The 6,322-nt window shown below is 35.2% G+C and overlaps 1 pseudogene; it reads left to right on the top strand.

Moving 5' to 3' along the window:
- Nucleotides 1-5,233: 5,233 nt before the first annotated feature.
- On the top strand, nt 5,234-5,956 carry LOC125166479 (40S ribosomal protein S19-like; annotated as a pseudogene).
- Nucleotides 5,957-6,322: the final 366 nt, after the last annotated feature.

Raw genomic sequence — 6,322 nt, forward strand, 5'->3', positions numbered from 1 at the left:
CCAAAATTGGTAGTGTCAGTCTTTTTAATTTTAGCCATCCTGGTGGGTATGTATTGGATTTCAATGTAGCTTTAATTTGCATTTCCCTGATGATTAATGAGGTTACTGTGCTTACTGGGCATTCACTTATCTTCAATTAGGTTGTTTTCTTATTAAGTTACATAAAAAAAGAAAAAAGAAAAGAAAAAGAAAAAAGAAAAAGAAAAAGAAAAACACTTAGTTTCTTTACTCACAACACTTCTATACCAGATATGTGGATATTTTTCCACATTGACAAATCCTCTGACACCAAATGGGTGTACTAACAATTCAGCCCAATTCTGACACTAACCAGTTTGTGCAGACTCTATGGATTAAGGGCTCAATCCCATAAGACTGCCTCCCACTTCAGATGCCAATTGCAAGAAGTGGGTTCCCAGGTTACCCACAGATACTGTCTAACTTGGCTGCAAATTTAAAGTTCCCATGACTCCCTCCTTAGGTTTGATAATTTGCTAGAGTGTTTCACCCACTCTATGGACCCAGGGAAATAGTTTACTTACTATTGCTGATTTATTATAAAGGATGCTTTAAAAGATACACGTGAACAGCCACATAAAGAGATGCTTAGGGCAAGGTCTACACATGCCCTGAATGCAGGAGCTTCTGCTTCTGTGGAGTTGGGGTATTTGGCACATAGATATGTTCACCAACTCAGAAGCTCTTTGAACTCTGTACTTTTGGAATATTTACAAAGGCTTCATCACAAAGACATGATCAATTATTAACTCAGCTGTGATCCCCTTTCCTCCCTCCAGGGAATGGAATGTAGAGCTGAAAGTTCCAAGCTTCTTGTCATGACTTGACCTTTAGTGATCAGTCCTAATCCACTAGCCCCATAAGAGTCACCTTATTAGAACAAAAGATGCACCTATAACCCAGGAAATTCCAAGGAATTTAGGAGCTCTGTGTCAGGAACTATGGTCAAAAACCAAATATTAGCAGGAACTTGGAGCAGAGACCAATATATATATTTCTTATTAGTTGACAAGTTGTTATTGATATATATTATGGGTATATACCTTTATATATATTTGTGTGTATATGTGTCCATGGATGTGTGGGAGTTTAAACTGGCCAATCTTCACTATATTATACACTTGAAATTAATATTATACTGTATGTTAACTATCTGGAATTTAAATAATAACCTAAAAAAACATTAAATTGGCCAGTCTGTGGCTAACATTTTTATTTTCTTAACAATGTTTTTTGAAAAGCCAAAGATTTAATTTTGATGAAGTCAAATTATTGATTTTTGTTTTGTAAGCTAAGAAGTATTTGCCTAACCCAAGGCCACAAATATTTTTTCCTCTCTTTCTTCTAAAACTTTTAAAAGCTTAGTTTGTATGTTTACAGCTATTTGAGTTAATTTTCATGTGTATTGTTACGTAAAGGTTGAGGTTCCTATCTTTCTATTTGGTTATATGATTTTCCATTACTGTGTGTTAAAAAGTATCCAGTCCCCATTAAATTACCTTGGCCCCCTTTATTCAAATCATTGGTGTTATATTAATGAATGTATTTCTGTAGTCTGTTATATTATTCTATATATTTATTCTTATAGGTAAGTCTTCAACTTTGAACTTAAGTTATATAACCCATTAATATTTCTTTGTGCATAGACCTGCCACCTCCAGCCCATCCCCTTCTTCATTACCAAAGTTAACTTTGGACAGGACACTCCACTGTTTGGCTTTTAAAGGTCCTTTCTTTTCAATGCAAATTTTAGAATCAGGTTTTCAAGTTCTACTTCTGAGATTTTAATTTGATTTTATGTTGAATATATAGACCAATTTGGGTAGAAACTACATCTTAACAATATTATGTCTTGATCCATGAATATGACACAACTTTCTATCAATTTAGATCATTAATTTCTCTCAGCAATATGTTGCAGTTTATATGTACAGATCTGGCATGTATGTTATTAAATTTATCCCTGATTATTTCATGTTAGAGTACAATTTAAGTGGTAGTAATCACAATTTCAAGTTCTAATTTTTCATAGTCAGAGTACAAATGCAATTAATTTTTTTATAGTCAGCTTGTATCCTTTGGACTTGCTAATTTGCTTACAAATGGTAATAGTTTTTTTTTAATATATGAAATTTATGTCAAATTGGTTTCCATACAACACCCAGTGCTCATCCCAAAAGATGACCTCTTCAAAACCCATCACCCACCTCCCCTCCCTCCCACCCCCCATCAACCCTCAGTTTGTTCTCAGTTTTTAAGAGTCTCTTTTGCTTTGGCTTTCTCCCACTCTAACCTCTTTTTTTTTTCTTTTTTCTTTTTCTTTTTCCTTCCCCTCCCCCATGGGTTTCTGTTAAGTTTCTCAGGATCCACATAAGAGTGAAAACATATGGTATCTGTCTTTCTCTGTATGGCTTATTTCACTTAGCATAACACTCTCTAGTTCCAAACACGGGAAGAGCCAGGAGGGTAATAGTTTTTTTTTTTTTTTTTTTATCCTTAGGATTTTCAGTGTACATGATCATGATTATGTTGTCTTAGAGTAAGAACAGTTTTTCACATCTTCCTGTGTGAATAAGCTTGGGAATTCCCTGAGCCTGCACTGATGGGTTAACAAGGCATAAAGAATTAGAAAACTATAGGATGTACACACCCAAGTTTGGGTAAACAAGATTTAGGCAAATAAGAATATGTAAAGTGAGGCAAAGGTCCCCATATAGGACAAAGGTATATGAGGTAAAAAAGATTAAGTCAGGGAGGGGAAAATCCCCAATTTAGTACTATAGAGAAAGCTGGACCAAATTAGGAAGGAAGGAAGGACCAAATTAGGTAAACAGGTAAATCTGCTATAGACCACTGTGCAAAGTTGCCCTGAGCAGAGCTAATTAGCAACAGAAAGGTGCCTTGTTGACCCTGAGGTAGCATGCTCTGTCTTTCTTATCCCCTAGACCAGTTTAGGCAAACAGACCTTCCACTGCCAGGTTTTGTTTTGTATTAACCCAAACCCCTAACACTGCATATTTTCAAAGCACCCTTTCCCTCACGCCCATAAGTTACTGTTCACAGTTTCATTGTCTTTTTATGCACATCCATCACCATGTTTGTAAGCCTTCTGATCCTAATAAAAACGGAGCAAGGACCCTTAATAGGAGTTCTTGTCTTCCCCCAGACATCAGCTTCTCTCAAATTTTAATCCTGCGTCCCGCTTTCTTGCTGGACAAGAAAGAATTCCAGACCCAGAGTTTAAGACATTTCTGTGTTCTCTCCATGCCTTTTTGTTCTTTTCCTTTTTTTCTTGCACTGGCTACAACTTCCTTTGCATGGTGGAAAAGAATGGCTGTGAGCAAAGTTTCTGTTTTTTCCTCCAATCTTAGGGAAAAGGTATTTTATCATTGAAGATGTCAAATGTAAGTATTTTGTGCATACCATTTATTAGATTGAAGAAATTTCTGTTACTAATTTATAAGTGAATGCCAAATTTTGTTAAATGCATTCTTTCACATCTATTAAGATAATCATGTGGTTTTCTTCCTTTGTGTGTTAATATGTTGAATTACATTTGGCTGATTTTCAAATCTTGAACCAACTGTTGATTCCTGAGAAAAAAAAAGTAGATGGTCATGGTGTAAAAACCTTTTTTAGAGATTGTTGGATTTGATTTGGTAATATTTTGTTGAAGGTTTTGTGTCTATATTCATAAGAGATTCTTGTAATGTCTGTGTCTTATTTTGGTATCAAGGCAATGCTAGTTTTATAAAAAGAAGTTGGGAAGTGTCCATACTTCTACTTCCTAAAGGGGTTTATGTAGTTTTTGTATTATTTCTTCCTGAAATGATTGATGGAACTCACTATTGAAGATATTGGGGCCTGGGGTTTTCTTTATTGTATTATAAATTGAAATGCTTTAATACTTTCAGGGCATCTCAGATTTTCTATTTTTCTCTTGAATTACTTTAGATAATTTTTTGTCTTTCAAGTAGTTTGTCTGCTTGATCTGAATTGCTGAATATATTGACGTAAACATACTCCTGATATTTGTTTATTATTCTTTGATTACTTCTAGGACCTATAGTCATAGTCCCTTTTTTATGCTTGATATAGATAACTTTGCGCTGTCTCTGTCTCTCTCTAGATGTTTCTCAGTATGTCTTAATATGCCTAGAGTTGATTAATGTTATCTTTTTTTTAAAAAAAACAGCTTTTGGTTTTATGATCTTCCCTTTTATTATTTTTATTTCACTGAATACAAGATTTAAAATATAGAAAATACAATATGATACAGACAGGATTGTATTGGTAGAAGGAGATTTTAATTTATTTCTCAAAAAAATTATAAAGGTTGAAAGTAAGGAGACACATAGAACTAAATATTAATTATGAAGTTATAACATTAATATGTTACAATTTGGTTGGGCATAAATAAATATCAAACTCTTTAAAGAAAACAGCATATACCTTCTTTTAATGTGCTTATTAGAAAAATGGTTATGGGGCGCCTGGGTGGCTCAGTCGGTTAAGCGGCCAACTTCGGCTCAGGTCATGATCTCACGGTTCCTGAGTTCGAGCCCCGCGTCGGGCTCTGTGCTGACAGCTCAGAAGCCTGGAGCCTGTTTCGGATTCTGTGTCTCCCTCTGTCTGACCCTCCCCCATTCATGCTCTGTCTCTCTCTATCTCAAAAATAAATAAACGTTAAAACAATTTTTAAAGACTGGTTATGTATCATGCACATCAAAAACTAAACAAATTTTTAAAAGTAGAAAGAACAAAGGCAATATTTTCTGCTCAAAGGTAATTAAAACTAGAAAGTAAAAATCCTGTCACCTGAAAATTAATTGACAACATTAATTGAAAATTAATTTAAAAGTTTCATTAAAAAAATCTTGTGATTGAAGGAACTCCCAACCAAAAATTCAGAATATCTAGAAACTAATAATTATACCTCTACCTAGCAGAACCAATTGTATCCAGCTAAAATAGTACTCAGAAAAAAATACATATACTTAAGAACCTGTATAAATAAACCAGTAAGGATAAAAATAGACACTTACCTCAGTTATAAAAACAAAGAAAAATTGGTTAAATGAGAGTAGAAGAAAGGAATTGACAAAGAAAAAAGACTGAAGACTAAAAATTGGTTAATGTTTAGTAAAACAACATCAGTAACATTAATATTAAGACAATAAAAGAGTCCCCTAGCTGATAGCATGGAGGCCAAAGGATGTCTGGAGTTAATATAAAAGACATGAACCGGGGTGCCTGGGTGGCTCAGTCGGTTGAGCTTCTGACTTCAGCTCAGGTCATGGTCTTGCAGTTCATGAGTTCAAGCTCCACGTCAGGCTCTGTGCTAACAGCTCCTCTGAGCCTGCTTCAGATTCTGTATCTCCCTCTCCCCCTCCCCTGCTCATGTTCTGCCTCTCTCTGTCTCTCAAAAATAAATAAATGTTAAAAAAAACAAAAACAAAAATGACGTGAACCAGCAGGAGTTCATCAGCACTCTGGAAGTCTACCTCAGAAAGTCTGGGAAGCTGAAAGTTTCTAATGGGTGGACACTGTCAAGCTAGCCAAACTTAAAGAGCTTGCTACGATTGACAAGAACTGGTTCTACACATCACAGCACCTGTATCTCCCAGGCACCACTGGGGTCACCTCCAGGACCAGGACCTGTGGGGACCATTGGAGAAGTGGGGTCATGCCCAGCCACTTCAGCAGAGGCTCCAAGAACATGGCCCACAGGGTCCTGCAAGCCCTAGTGGGGCTTAAAATCGTGGAAAAGGACCAATATGGGGGCCACAAAGTGATACCTCAGGGACAGAATCACGAGACAACAAGAAGCAGTAGAACAAATGCTGGGTTAATAAAGTATATCATTTGTAATACTGAAAAAAAAACAAAAAAAGATAATAAAAGAGATAACATTTTAGCTAACCCAATCAATAAATGACAATAAAGAAATAACCAGACCTTTGGGGGAAATTAGAATCATAAGAGACTGTAATGAATATGAGACTCTGTATGAAAATATAAATGGAAGAAAATATGAATATAATTTAAGAGCATAAATTATTAAAAATGATATTGGAAAGATAGAAATTCTAAAAAAACCAATTACCATAGTAGAAAGAAAGTTATTGGAGAACATTATGACAAAATGTATCAGTACAAAATATATCACATGAGAATTCTATTGGGTCATTAAGTAAAGATACTTTTTTTTTTAGTTAGTTAATTTATTTATTGAGAGAGCCCACACATGAGCAAGGGAGAGGCAGAAAGAGAGGAAGTAGAGAATCCCAAACAGACCCTATGC

This window comes from Prionailurus viverrinus, chromosome B2 (genome assembly GCF_022837055.1).
Source record: "Prionailurus viverrinus isolate Anna chromosome B2, UM_Priviv_1.0, whole genome shotgun sequence".
NCBI classification, from domain to species: Eukaryota; Metazoa; Chordata; class Mammalia; order Carnivora; family Felidae; genus Prionailurus; species Prionailurus viverrinus.